General features: G+C 41.6%; 1 pseudogene; it reads right to left on the minus strand.

Moving 5' to 3' along the window:
* Positions 1 to 8665: 8665 nt before the first annotated feature.
* On the minus strand, positions 8666 to 14434 carry LOC128117428 (L-lactate dehydrogenase A chain-like; annotated as a pseudogene).
* Between the last annotated feature and the right edge of the window lie 1278 nt (positions 14435 to 15712).

The raw sequence follows: 15712 nt of genomic DNA on the forward strand, positions 1-15712 counted from the left end.
TATCTGGTTTCTCCTTCCTCTTTCATTTATTCCTGCTTTGACCATCATGCTACTAATCAGCCATTGACCAATCAATCAATTAAAATTTTAAGAAGCCAAATATCCATTGTAATCTATTTAAAAGTGGCAAGGATATCTAGGTAATTTGGGGAAAACAATTTATTAGAATATTTAAGTATTCATATATACAAATGTGAAAATAACACAAAACCTTAAACACAGGATGGAATTGAGCTATTCAATCCTAGTAATTTTGAGATCAATTAAATATTTTGAGCCTTTGTTTTAGATAATTACCCTCTTCTTGCTCCTTTGGACAATTATATGGCTATAGTAGCATTTATTTTCATATTTCTCAGGCAGGGCTCATTTCAATGCACACACTTCTGTGGACCCTCACACAACTTACATGAGGTGAATGTCTGGATCTACTTCCATTACTGAGTTGAATATAATAAATTTAGACTTTATGTCCCTTTTAGATGGCGGACTTCCTTAGGTTTAGCAAATTTACCAAAGCTCTTAAAGAAAGAATTTTATTACCTAAGCATAGCCTGCAGTCAGTCTCGATTTGGTTATCTAGTCAGCCTTCATTATCTTTCTTTCCATCCAGATTTTGTCTAGCACTTCTGTAGGGCTGGAGGCCTGAGGGGATGCTTATTTCCCAAGCTTCTTAAATCAGCCTGGACATCCTAAAAATAATCCCACTTTCTTAACCATGAATTTGTCCAGATGTTGATACAATATGTGTGGGGAAGTTTTTGGAGAGGCTTCAAGGTAAAGTCTTACTTGTGAAAGAGTGAGCTATAAGGACCGGTGAATAAATCTGTGCAAATCTGCTATCATTACATACTATAATTTCACACACACACACACACACACACACACACACACACACACACACACACACACATACACGAGTATTGCTGTATTTCTGAATCCTTCTGGTGATAGAGACGTATGCGGCATTGTATAAAGACAGGGAACAAGGAAGAGTAACACGCTTTACATTTTCCCAGGTATCTGACAGAGATACATTTTAAACCAAATAAGAAGGATATTCTAGAGAATGAAACCAACATGAGGAAAAACAGAGCTTTGAAAAAGACACAGTGAGATAGAGGTAAAAAAAGTCACCCCAACCACATACAGACTTCAGATATTATTGTGTCACTCTACTTTCTTGCCCTTGAAATTTTGAATCAGTGTCTACAGCTATGTAGACACACATACAGACACTCATACACAGAAATCCCATAAAAACACAAAATCAGAACCCATAATACATAAGCAAAAGCCCTGTAAGGTTAAAAAATAATGCACAGGTAAAGCATTATGAGACAAAATCCCTCCAAAAATACTATTTGGTTTGGTTTGTATTGGCCATCTACTACTAGGCATGGGGCCTGGCCTTAAAAGGATTTTGTATCCTCAATGAGACCCTTGGAAAAAAGGCAGTTTTTCCTTTGCAAGCTGTTGTTAATTGGAGATAGTTTCTGGTTTGGGGAAGGGATTTGTGCCCAGTTTCCCTCTCTGATTTCTTTCTCTGTTCACTTTATTTGAAGTGGGGAGCTGCTGTTCAGAGCATTGCTTCCTTGATCTCTTTCTCAGTTGCTATTTGTTTATAGGAAGGTTACTGCCTTTTGTCCGTGAATTTTGTAGCCTGCTACTTTCCTGAAAGTGTTTATAATAGCTGTGGGAGTTTCCTGGTGGATTTTTTTGTAATATATATATATATATATATATATATATATATATATATATATATATTACAAAAAATATTTTATATATATATATATAACCATGTTGTCTCCAAATAAAGACACTGACTTCTTATTTAGATACAGTTGGTCTCCTCCAATTGTCTTACTGATGTAGCTAAGATTTCAAGTACTGTATTGAATAGGGATGAAAAAGAGTTTAAAACAAGTATTATTTCTGATTTTAGTGGAATTGTTTTGAATTTGTTTCCATTTAAGTAGATATTGGCTGTGGGCTTGTTGTAAATCTCCTTTATTATGCTGAGGAATGTCCATTGTATCCCTAGTCTCTCCAGGACTTTTATCATTAAGGGGTTTTGGATTCTGTCAAAGGCCTTCACTGTAATTTTGAGATGATCATGTGGTTTTTGTCTTTCCATCTTGTATGGTGGATTACGTTTATTGATTTATGTATGTTAAACCATCCCTGGGATGAAGCCTATTTGATCATGGTGGATGATGTTTTTGTTGTGTTCTTGGATTTGGTTTGCAAGTATTTTATTGAGAATTTTGTGATCTATGTTCATAACGGAAATTGGTTGGTAATACTCTTTGTTAGGTCTTTATGTGGTTTAGGTATGAGAGTAACTGTTGCCCTATAAAATGAATTGGGCAACATTCCTTCAGTTTCTAGTTTTGAGGAATATTTTTGAATATTAGGCTCAATTCTCCACTGAAAGACTGGTAGAATTCTGCACTGAATCCATCTGGCGATGGGCATTGGGGGAGTTGGTAGACATAAAATCACTGCTTCTATATCACAAGGGGTTATGGGCCAGTTTAAATTACTTACCTAATCTTTATTTAACTTTGGTGGGTGGTATATATCAAGAAAAGTGTTCATTTCTTTTAGCCTTTCCAATTTGTTTGAGTAAAGTATGTCCTTATGCTTCTCTTGATTTCCTTAGTGTCTGTTATTATGTCCTCATTTTTGTCTCTAATTTTGTTAATTTGTATCTCCTCTCTCTGCTTTTTAGTTAATTTGGCAAAGGGGTTGTCAATCTTAATGATTTTCTCAAAGAATCAACTCTTTGTTTCATTGATTCTTCATATTGGTTTTTCTTGTTTTTTTCTATTGCATTGATTTCAGCCTGAGTTTGATTTTTCTTGCTGTCTATGCCTTTTGGATGTCATTCTTTATGTCTTAGAGCTTTCAGGTGTTCCATTGAGTTAGATATTGGAAACTCTCCAATTTTTTTCCAGGTAGGCATTTAGTACTGTAAACTTGCCTCTTAAAACTGCCTTCATTGTGTCCCATGAGTTTAGATATGCTGTGTTTTCATTCAATTCTAAATGGTTTTAAATTTCTTTTCTAAATTCTTTTTAACCCATGTTTTCCTTCGGTACTGAGTGGTTCAGTTTCCATGAGTTTGTAAGCTTTCTGTCGTTTCCTTTGCTGATATCCAGCTTTAATCCCTGGTGTTTAGATAGGATGCAGGAGGTTATTTCAATTTTCTTGTATCTGTTGAGACTTGCTTGGTGTCCAAGTATGTGGTCAATTTTGTAGAGAGTTCTATGAGTTGTTGAGAAGAAGGTATGTTCTTTTGTGTTTGCGTGAAATATTCTGAAATACCTGCTAGGTCCATTTGAGTTATGATGTCATTTGTCTCTAGCAATTCTTTGTAGCTGGAGAGCTTCTCTCCAGCTCCCACCAAGCCCCGGCAGTCCCGCAGCCCACTTACAAAATAAACACACAGACTCTTATATTATTTAAACTGTTTGGCCTAGTGGCTCAGGCTTCTAGCTATCTAGTTCTTACATCTTAAATTAACTCATTTCTATAAATCTATACTTGCCACATGGTTCGTGGCTTACCAGTGTCTTACATGTTGGTACTCATGGCGGTGGCTGGCAGAGTCTTTCGACTTAGCCTTCCTGTTCCCAGAATTCTCTTCTCTGCTTGTCCCGCCTATACTTCCTGCCTGGCTACTGGCCAATCAGCATTTTATTTATTCACAACATACAGGGCATCCCACAGCAATTTTCTGTTTAGCTTTTTGCCTTGATGGCCTGTCTATTAGCAAGAGTTGGGTATTGAAGTCAGTCACTACAGCTGTTTGTGGGTCAATATGTAATTTTAGCTATAGTAGTTTCTTTTATGAACTTGAGTGCCCTTGTGTTTGATGCATAAATGTTTAGAATTGCAATGTCCTCTTGGTGCATTCTCCCTTTGATGAGTATGTAGTGTCCTTCCCTATCTCTTCTGTTCAGTTTTGGTTTGAAGTCTATTTTGTCAGATATTAAAATGGCTACTTAAGCCATTTTGTAGGTCCATTTGCTTAGAATATGCTTTTCCATCCTTTTCTTCTGAGACAGTGTCTATCCTTTGTGTTAAGGTGCATTTCTTGGATGAAGCAGAAAGATAGATTGTGGTTTTTAATCTATTTTGTTAGTCTGTGTTCTTTTATTGAGGAATTGAGACCATCGATGTTGAGAGTTATCAATGAGCAGTGTTTGCTGTGTTTGCTTATTCCCATTGTTTTGTTGTGGTGATGTGGGTTTTTTTAAACTCCTTCTTTTGATTAGCTGGTCTGATATTATTTATTCCTTGTGTTTATTTGGGTGGTTAGCTTCTTCGGGTTGAAGTTTTTCTTCTAGCACCTCGTATAGGACTATATTTGTAGATAGATATTGTTTAAATTTGGTTTCATTATGGAATGTCTTTCTTTATTGTGTTTAAAAGTTTTGCTCAGTGTAGTGGTCTGGGAAGACAGCTATGGTTTCTTAGAGTTTGTGGAACATCCTTACAGATCATTCTGGCTTTTGGAGTCTCCATCATGAATTCATATGTTATCTTATTGGTCTGCCTTTATGTGTTACTAGGTCTTTTCCTCTTGAAGATTTAATACTCTTCTTTGTCCTATACATTTAGTATTTGCCATGGGGAGTTTCATTTTAGGTCCAATCAATTTGGTGTTCTGTATACTTCCTGTATCTTGATGGGTATCTCCTTCTTTGAGTTAGGAAATTTTTCTTCTAAAGTTTGGTTAAAAAGATTTTCTGTGCATTTGACCTTGGTTTCTTCTCCTTCTGCTATTCCTATGATTCACAGATTTTTTTTCTTTTTGGTAATGTCTCATGTTTCTTGGGTTTTTTTAGATTTGACATTATCTTTGGCTGAGGTATCTATTTCTTCTATCTTGTCTTCAATGCCTGAGAGTCTCTATTCCATCTCTTGTATTCTGTGAGCAAGGCTTACCTCTGAGGTTTCTGTTTGACTTCCTAAAGTTTTCATTTGCAGTATTATTTCAGGCTGGATTTTCTGTAGTGATTTCATTTCTACTTTCATGTCTTAAACTATTTTCATCAGTTCCTTCCACTGTTTGTTTGCATTTTCGCACTTCATTACATGCTTTATTCATATCCTATTTAATGTCTTAAACATATTCATAATAGCTATTTTGAAGTCCCTGTCTTGTGTTTCAGCTATATCACATATCTCAGGGTCTTCTGTAGTAAAGTTCCTGGGTTATGGGGGAGACATATTGTCTTGGCTGTCAATGATTGTGTTTTTGCACTGGTGTCTAGGCATCTCTGTTTAGAATGATTGTGATTCCAGGTATTAGTATCTAGTCTTGTCTTTGTTGAGTGGGTGTTTCATTTCTTGATTTCTGTTGCCCTCTCTGGATGTTAGGAATGGGTGGGGACTGTGGGTTGCTTTGTAGGTAGTGCTTCTGAGGCCCTGCTTATTGTGGTCACTGAGGGTCCCAGGCAGATTATGTTTCTAAGTGTTGGGGCCTGTCAGGAAGAAATGGAGATGGAATAGAAGTGGGGGGGCTGAAAGGGTCCTCAGGAGGAAGGAAATCTGGACCCACTGCAAAATTTGCCAGACTCCCTAGGAAATGGAGATAAAGTGGGAAGAAAGGTCTCTGCAAGCAGTCTCCTAAGGGGCTGGGAGTGAGAGCAGAGAATTTGCAATGGAGGGCAGGAAGGAGCATGAAGATTACCTACTTGATTCCTAGCCTAGTCTGGCCAGTGGGTCCCCAGCTAGAGAGAGCCTCCAGGATTTGGTGGCTGACACAGAAGAATGCGAATGAACTTGAAAGTGGGGTGGGAGGGTCCCAAGGAAGGAGGAAAGCTGGATCTGTTCAGAGGTTTGGTGGAGTCCCAGGGAATGGAGGCAATGAGGGTGACAGTGGTAAGCTACAGGGCTGAGGATGAGACTGGAGAATTTGCAGCAAGAGACAGGGAGGAGAGTGAAGATCACCTTCCTGATTCCCGGGCTGGCCTGGCCACTTGTTTTACCTTTTTGTAACTAAGGAGAAAATTTATTTTATTAACCAGAAGCTACCTATTTCTATCTACATGGTTTAGGTAGAAATATTAGTGTAAAGATGACAGTGTTTAGAGCTCAAATCTCTACCTCTAGACCTTTAGATAGATTTGTTCCCTGTTATAGTGGTGAAGTAAATGAAAAGGAAATTTAATATTTCATTTTGCATTGAGTACTGTTTGTGAGAATTTGAGGCTGCGCATATGTAAGTGTTTACAATCACTCAGTCCATTTTCTTTTTTTCACTTTTTAAATTTATTATATTTTGAAAATTTCATACACAAGTACTTCATTTACATCATTTCCACTCTACCTTCTCAGCTCTCTAATCTCTGGTGCCTCCCACTCTCTTTCAAATTCATGATCTCTTTATTATTATTACAATTATACATGTGTGTATATAAATGCAACCTGCTGATTCCATTTAAGGATTGTGTGTGTGTGTGTGTGTGTGTGTGTGTGTGTGTGTGTGTGTGTGTATGTGTGTATGTGTGTGACCACTTGGGATGCGATAACCCATCAGGGGCTTGTCCTTGGTGAAGATTTAGCAGCCATTAATTGCCTATAGTTCTTCATTTAGGGGTGGAGCCTTATGAGATTTCGTGTCTACTAAGGAATAGTTCTCATAGCATTGGAAGGTGCTATTCAAGATGCCAGGGAAGAAGAGCAATTAAAAGTCCTACCTATCTCTAAAGTTCGTGAACTACACAATGAACAGCATGGTCAGGTATCCCCAAGGGTACAATGATAGCACTCATATCCTGGGGGTAACCAACAGCCATCTAATTGTATTTAAGGCCCATTCAACAGAAGAAAAATATGCCCTGTGCTGTAACACTAGGAAACTACCTGTAGCTGGTGAGCTCATGGACCTAGAAGAAAACTTACTATTGCCATTTTCCTAAACCAGTATAATTCCTAACTTCATTCTAAATACTTATCCTTCTATCCACAGATAAGTATAACTTTTGTTCTTCATTGTGGTGCTATTGTGTTCCCTGAAATATTGTGCACTCTAATAAACTTATCTGGGGTCAGAGAACAGAACCACCACAATATTAAACATAGAGGTTAGGCAGTGGTAGCACACGCCTTTAATCCTAGCATTCCAGAGGCAGAGATCTGCCTGGATCTCTGTGAGTTCAAGGCCACACTGGAAACAGCCACACCTTTAATCCCAAAATGTAATGGCAGGAGGCAGAAAGGTATTGAAGGCATGAGGATGAAGAACTAGAGCCTGTTTAAGCTTTTAGGCTTTTGAGCACCACAGTTCAGCTGAGAGGCATTCAGTCTGAGGAAACAGGATCAGCTGAGGAATTGGCAAGGTGAGGTGGCTGTGGCTTGTTCTGCTTCTCTGATCTTACAGCATTCACCCCAATAACTGGCAATGGGTTTGATTTTATTAATAAGACTCTTTAAGATTCATGCTACACTTCATCAAATAAGTGTCTTTTTTACAGCAAAGGCCGTTATAGTGAAAGACCCTAACCCTTCAGGCTTACACCCCCAAGCCCCAGGAAATAAGGAACTAAAAAGAAAACTAGTTCCAAGGGCAACCCGACTCAGCCATCATTCAATCACTCCTGCAACAATGTAACAATGTAAAAAGATTTCTGTTACAAGATGTGCTCAACTGTGACTGGGATAGTTGCAAGTGTTCCAGGAATGACCACTGTGACCTTTGTGTAAACTCCACTCCCGCCCTGATACCCACCTTGAGGTTTCAGGAAGAATGTACATGCGGACGTGACTGTACCTGCTCTGTGATCAGACCATGATCTTGGGAAATTAGCCTCTAGACATAAACCAATCGAAACGAAATTGTATGGGAATTGTAATCTTGTGGGTTTTGTGGGTTTTTCCTTTAAAAGCACCTATGTGACTACAGTAAGATGCGACTCTTGCTCTCAGGACAAGAGTTTGCCCGTCTGTACAGTTGCTTCTTCAATAAACACCTCTTGCTGTTGCATCAACTGGACCGGAGTCTGGGTTCTTGGGACGCCCACTCGAGACCCTAGTTTTTGGGGTCTAACAATAGAAATATATAAATACAAAGAACAACTGGCCATGAGATGCCCATCTCTAGTTGATGTATATAACACAAACCCTACACCCAAGCCTCAGAAAACATGGCAGAAGGGGGAACCCAAAGGATTTTAAGTGCTAGAGGAGCAGAAAATAATGTTGTGACATTGTGCCTTCTAGCTATAAACTCAATATTCAAAATTGTTGCTGAAGACATTACTTGTGTTTGGTTTTTAATTTTTGTTTTTGTTTTTTTCAAGACAGGATTTCTCTGTGTAGCCTTGGCTGTTGTGGAACTCCCTCTGTAGACCAGTTTGGCCTTAAACTCACAGAGATCCACCTGTCTCAGCCTCCTGAGTGCTGGGATTAAAGGTGTGTACCACCATCACCCAGCTTTGGTTTTTAAATTTAAAACAAAAACAAAAACTTTTTGAACCTTCAAAAAATTTTTTTTTTCACTGTTCAAGGTTTATTTGGAGTTTTTGTTGGCATGACACTTGGGTAGTTGGTTGCATCATCCATATGCAGATATAACGTTTTACATAATATTGCAATGTATACTACAGATATAAATAATATCCTTTAGAAAAGTTACATACAAAATACACACAATGGATTTACATACTAGAGCCAGGTTATGACTCACTGGGACCTCATTGGCTTAGGCATATTTGGTAAGGGTGTGCAGCACACACAAACACAACAGGCTCACAGGATAATTGAAGCCTGCACACAATTGGCAGTGTGTCTTGGAGATCATGGGACTGTCACACTAATCAGGTGACCACCACACAAGTACCACTTCACATTAGCATAGAGCTGTGGGTACTGAGGTTTTTCCCAGGCCACCTTAACACAACTGCACTAACACCAGCTCACATGAGAAGGGGACAGTGTGTAGTCTCCATAGAAACCCTGCTGCAGCCTGGACAGTGAAGTGCTAGGACATCTGAAGACTTTAGAACTGCAGCGCTTTCTGTATTCCCCAACCCAGAGTGTTTCTGCATTCTTCTTCAAGTGGGCCTCCTTTACAGGAATCAGAGTCACCTTCCCAACATCCAAGATACCATTTTGTCCGGGATACAAGGGACACTGAAGAAGATGTCACCCTTGATTCCATAGAGGTCTTTATTCATGGTGGAAATGGGATGCACCTCCTGTTGAGGGCCGTAGGAGTATACATCAGGTGACAACTACTGTTTGACAAGATGACCCAGCAGAAGTATAACTCCCTGACGGGGAGCCCCACCTGGCAAAGCTGTGGGGCCACTGGCTGTGAAAAACAGTTGTTTTCTGTCTGAACCTTTCTCAGGTGCCACTGTTATGCCTCCATAATAATAACAGATGCGGGGTGCTCTCCATGGCCCTTTGGTAGTGTGTTTTACATCTCTGGGCACACATTTAGTTGTGAATTTCTGTTTAAGCTGTATAATTCTGATGCACAGAAATATTACCAGAATATTCTTCTTTACTGACACAGGAAAGTAACAGTGTTCTCAGACTCAAAGACAGCCTTTTACACATCTTGCAAAGACTTTAGAACTAGTCCAAAACAGACTAAGCTGCCCCTACAGAATATACACAAGGACTAATTCCCAGGTGTTTTTTATTGCTAAATCAATGCCAGGATGTTTACATTGATATAGCCCCTTGAAGTAGCTCTCTTTCTGATTGTACCCTGACCACTCAAGGTTCAGTCAATTGTTTACTGTCTGGGACCCCTCACCAACTTAGAGCTACATGCATGAGTCAATGTGACATTACTAGCTGAAGAGAAACTACGTGACTTATCCTGTGTTTTGCAAATGGGTAGGGCTCTGAAAATATAACTTATGATTGTCCAGAGTTTGGCTGTGAGACAGCAGTAGCAGCAGTGTGGAGGGAGATGGCTGTGTAGAGCTTTATGAGAACTGCTGTAGAATATGAGAGAAGTGTGTGTGTGTGTGTGTGTGTGTGTGTGTGTGTGTGTGTGTGTGTGTGTGTTGAGTGAGAGATAAAGAAAAAGAACCATGAAGAAGAAGAAGAAGCATGAGAGAAGTGTGAGGGAACGAGTGGGTGAAAGAGTGAATGAGTAAAGAATGAGTGAATAATCTAGAAGTATGAGTGTGAGAGAGAGCTGTATGTATGTAAGAGCTGCTGCTATGTAGAGGAGCTACGCCTAGGAACTGTGTAAAGCGCCGTATGGTGAGAGATCTATGTAAATGAGATGTTTAACTGTGGCTGTGCGATTTGTACTGAGTGGAGACGAGGAAGATGAAGCTGTATAGAAAAGAGATATAGAAGAGAAATGTACGTAAAACATAGATGTGTAGACATGTGAAAATAGATGTAACTGTGTATAGAGATGTATGGCCGTATGCACATAAAGAAAGACATGCAGCTGTATGTATAGAATGCAGCAATGTGGAGATATGTAGCTGTGTGGAGATAGAAAGAGTCAGAGACCATTCTTTAGATGAAGTAAAAGAGAAAGTTAACATCAGAAAGCATGTGTGTTTTCTTATTTTACCAGTCAGACAGATAGCAACTTATTTCTAAATACCCTCAGTTAGAAAAAGTCTAGCCCTCGCTGTCTTCGTGGATTTTCTTGTATTACCATGGAGGTGGCCTTGGAGCAGGCTCTCCATTAAGGCCCCCCCCGATACTCTCCTAAGATTCAGAGAGGCCAAAGGCCCATATAGCATTTCAGTTTGATCATGTTGTAGGTGCTGTCAATCACCTGCTTGTGAACTTCTTACCACTGCTCCTTGTCGGCATCAGTGTCCAGCGCTGGGTTCGGGTTTTTCAAGGCGATGCCAGCAATATTGACACCAACCCACACTGGCGCACTGGAGTCTCTATGCTCTCCTAGGACCCATCTGTGACAGCTCAACAGAACTGAGCTGAATCCAGATTGCAAACATTTCTGATAACTCTTGGTTTCCAAACCATGTAGGTCAAGATATCCACGGGGTTTGAAACAATAAGCAGTTTGTAGTTTGGACTATATGTCATAATGTTGGGAATGATGAACTTGAAGATGTTTACATTTCCCTGGACCAAATTATGTCAGCTCTCTCTTGCTGATAGGCCTCCTGCTGTGACAATGATCAGTCTGGAGTTTGCAGTCACCCTATTGTCTTTGCCAGAAACAATTTTTGATGTTCTAAGGAAAAGGCTGCCATGCTGGAGAACCATCATCTCTCCCTTGAGTATGTCTTCCATGACATCATCAAGGGCAAGCTCATCTGCCAAGTCCTTCATAAGGATACTGATGGCCCAAGGCATGCCAACAGCACCAACGTCCCAAACCATAATCTTGTTCTGGGTGCTTGGGGGGGTGGGTGGGCATTCTTTCTTAAGAAGATTCCCAACCAGCTGGTCCTTGAGGGTTGCTATCCTGGACTTGGAACCTTATGGAACTGCTAATGCACAATGGGCCGGCATTGGGTACACAGTGTTGTGGTCTGAGCTTGGGAACACTATTCCAGCCAAACATTCAGATTTTTAAGTAGTATTTTTATTTATTTCTTGAGAATTTTACACAGTATGTTTTGACTATAGTCATTTCTCTCCCACATTTCCTCCTAGAACTTTCCCTACCTCCTTACCAACTCTACTTCATGCTGCCACACCCTCCCCCACTCCCATAGGCAAAAAAAAAAAAAAAAAAAAAAAAAAAAAAAAAAAAAAAGTGGAATCCAGCTGTGTTGGCTGACTACCCCTGGATGTGGGTCTGTCCTGGATTGGGGTCTATATACCAAGCGTACTCTGTTGAAGGAAATTGATTTTCCCCCTTCCTAGCAGTAATAAAATGACAACATTTTCTAGCTGCCGATGTGACTTCATACCTCCTTCCCTTCCATGCTTGGCTTTTGTTTGGCTTTAGCTCAAGCAGATCTTGGGCATGCTATCACTGTCTCTCTGAGTTCATATGTGAATCTTCCCTTTTTGTCTGGAAAACACTATCTCCTTGAAGTTATCCATCATCCCTGGTTCTTCCCGTCTTTCTGATCTTCTTCTGCATAGACCCCTGAGCCTTGAGTGATACAGATAACTATTTAGGCCCAAGTGTTTCGAAGTCTCTTATTCTCTACAAGTTGATGAGTTAGATGTTGGTTAGATTATTAAGTGCTCTATAATAAGTGCCATCTACTGAAAAAAGCAACTTCTCTGGTGATGGCTGAGTGATGCAGTGGTCTATGCTGAGAGCAATTATGTCATTAGGACTTATTTTATTGCTAATGACATTTAGCAGAATGATATTATAAGGTTTTTCCCTAGGGCCCATGACCTGACTAGTCTTAAGTTCTCAGTTTCATTGACAGTGTCAGGTAACCAGTTAATGACTTTGTAATGGATTCATGACCTAAAGTCATTAACCCATTTAGCCTCAGGGACCTGAGAAACTCCTGACAGGAAAGTTGACAAGCTGATAACATCTGCAGGCAGTTAGGAGCTAGGAAGCCCCTGATGAGAGAGTCAACATATCAACCTCCACTGGGATTTACAACTCAGACTTTGGCTGGGAGTGGGGTGGGGCAGAGCTGCAGATGGAATTTACCACCTCCAAAGGTCGCCTTTTCTGTCCTATCAAACTCTCAGGACCCCTGCACCACTTCACATGGTCTTCACTCCTATGTAGAGAATGCTGCCCGTCATTGCTCTAATCTCCTGAGGTTGATGGCCGCTTTCTCTTATTTTCTCTCATGTCACCTCTATCAGTCCAGATATAACATTTGGTTCCAAAAAAACAGGAAGAGTTTTGACTTTAGCCCTTTCCCTGGATGACACACACTCTCCTCTTCTTTTTCCTTTTCTTCTTTCCTCTCTTCCTCTCTCTCTCCCTTCCTTGCCCCCTTTCTTCCTCTCTCTGTTCCTCACACTGGGTCCTTCAAAACGCCCTCCCTGCTCATTTTACAGTCTAAATCATTTTTGCCTGTTGCAACCTGAAGATCTTATTTTTAAAAATTTATTATTATTATTATTATTATTATTATTATTATTATTATTATTTATAACCTCTGCCTTTGTGAGTGGTGCAAGTTCTGTTCTGAGGTTTTGTTCACAACTTGGATAAACTCAGTACCCAGTCCCACAAAACCTTTTTTCTCTCACCTCCAATACCCTTTCTGACATCCCAGAGCAGACGCCTTTTGCCATTCAGCACACCTGCGCATCCAATATCGAATACCAAAATAAAGTCCGTGTTCAGTCTAGAGGAACCTTAGAGTGACAGATTTTCATTCAAACTCTCAAGGTGGGGGGTCTTGGCTTTCTGACTTTCGCTTTTTCTGCTAGGGTGCTGGAATTTCAAACCCTGGGTGTTCTTTCAGCTTTCTGCCATGGGCTTTGCCTTTCATGTTATTGAAAATGGGGACACATTCTGGCCCCCTGGTCTGCCATTCCTGGCCACTTTCTGAGTAATTTCTGAGGACTCATTACCAGAAATAAGCTTCATCCATCCTTACCTTTTCGAAAATGAGGTCTAAGTGTAAGGATTCTGTCCTTAATTACGTCATCAGCCTGTGATGGCGTCCCAGCCTAAAAATCAGGTGGACCCTTTGTGCATCCTTCTCTTTCCTTTTTGCTCCTTCCTTCCATCTGTCCTCTCCCCCCTTCCTCTCTTTCCTTTCCGATCCTTTCTTCCATCTGTCTTCTCTCCCTCTCTCTCTCCTTCTCTCTTTCTCCCCCCCACTCCCCTCCCTTCTCTCCCAATAAAGCTCTAAAAAGGTAACCATAGCCTCTGATTCTTCCCATCAGCACTCTCCTCCGCCGGCAAGGCTGCCACGAGTGGTGACCAGCCACGAGCAGCAGCGCCATTTAACCAACATTGGTGCCGAAACCCGGGGATAGACCACCGAGGACCTGCTGACTGCTGCCACTTGCCACCTCCTCCCCTCTCCAGCGAGACCGGCACGCGTCCCTCGCCTCCCCTGGACCCCTACACAGCTACCACTACTGCTACCCGCCATAATTCTTCACCACAGTGAGTGAGTCCGCAGTTCTTGCAGCCGTAGTCTGAGCTATATTCTTTGTGACAGACACCCCGGTGGTTGTCCTCGGGCTGTGCTGGCAACGGAGGCACATTTTCGCTCCTGACGAGGGGGTCAATGCTGTCTAGGGTCCAACAGTGGACCACCTGCAGCGCAGTTGCAGCCCTTACCATCCCTTGACGAAGAGGATGGAGAACTTGAGCTGATTCTTAGATCTCTCTTCACTCTCAGGGATGCCCGAGATTGGAGTCTGATCCCAGTTTGTTATTTTAATTTTTTATTTTTCTCTCGGCTACAGTCATGAGACAAAGGGGCGGATACATTTACCACTTACATTGGCAGATAGGGGCGGGCACAGCGTAAACCTGGCCGCATAACAGCGTCGCGGGAACTTCTGCCATCGAGTGGACAAATAAGAGTTACTTTATCCCTAAGCTTTCTGCTAAAGCTCTAAACCCTTCTCCTTCCCCACTTCTGTGTCTGCCACGTGCAACCTTTTCTGTCTGACTTCCGCCGACAGTGGGTGGGCTCAAATGGGCAGGCTTGGGCGGTTTCTACGACTCACCCTAACTCACCTTAACTCTACCCACTCATTCTCAAACTGCATTGAGAAGCACAGATGGGTCTGGAAGTGGCTAAGATCCATACAAATAAGTTCTCATGCACCACAAGCTTTTCTCTTCCCAGTTCCCTGTTCTAACTCACTGTTCAGCTAATGGTACAGGACCACCACAGAACCGGAGTCCAGAGATCATCAACATCTTGTCAAACAGAAAGTTCCCAGCCACAACCAAGAGGGATACATGTCTCCAAAGCAAACGGATGACAGACAGCATCCCACAATGCCTGTCTACCTCGGAAGACTCCCCCAACAGCCAACTGATGTCCAATTGTCAGCTGGAAGCAGTTTTTGAGAGGAACGACGTCCCTAGTCCCATCTACCTGCTTTTTTATAATAAGCAAAAGTCTGGGATGTAAGGATTCTGTCCTTAATTATGTCATCAGCCTGTGACAGCATCCCAGCCTAAAAAGTGGGTGGGCCCTCTGTGCATCCCTCTCTTTCCTTTCTGCTCCTTCCTTCCATCTGTCCTCTCTCTCCCTCTCTCCCTCTCTCTCCTTCTCTCTCTCTCCCCTCTCTCTCCCAATAAAGCTCTAAAAAGGTAACCATGGCCTGTGATTCTTCCGACCAACACTCTCCTCTGCAGGCATGGCTGCTGAGGGCAGTGGCCAGCCACGAGCAGCAGCGCTGATATAACCAACACTAAGATCCCCGATTCCTATATGCCTGCCTTTGACTTGCCTGAAAACAAACCTCAGCAAGGCATTAGTATGCCTGTGGACTGAGGTCTGGGCGCAGTAAGTCACTGGATGGAATGGCAAACGGTCTGAAGTTCTCCACTGTGAGGTTCTTTTTTTCTCTCCACTCCTGACCTTCCCTTCTTCTTTTCTGCAGATCGGGTTTTATCAGCTCAAACCTCAAAACCCAGTTCCCTAGACTCTCCCTCAGTGATGATCTGGATGACGAGCCCCTCCCTACCACACTTTCCCTGCCCCCTCTGCCTCTCTATGCGGCAGGACAATCGGAAGACACTTAGAGCTCTTTTTCCTTTGGCACAAAAGGTCCAGTTGAAATCTGGGATCTCTTCTCTCCTGAGGGATGGATGTCCTAAGTCCCGCCC

This window comes from Peromyscus californicus, unplaced genomic scaffold (genome assembly GCF_007827085.1).
Source record: "Peromyscus californicus insignis strain IS unplaced genomic scaffold, ASM782708v3 Scaffold_21__1_contigs__length_65335640, whole genome shotgun sequence".
In the NCBI taxonomy this organism is placed as follows: Eukaryota; Metazoa; Chordata; class Mammalia; order Rodentia; family Cricetidae; genus Peromyscus; species Peromyscus californicus.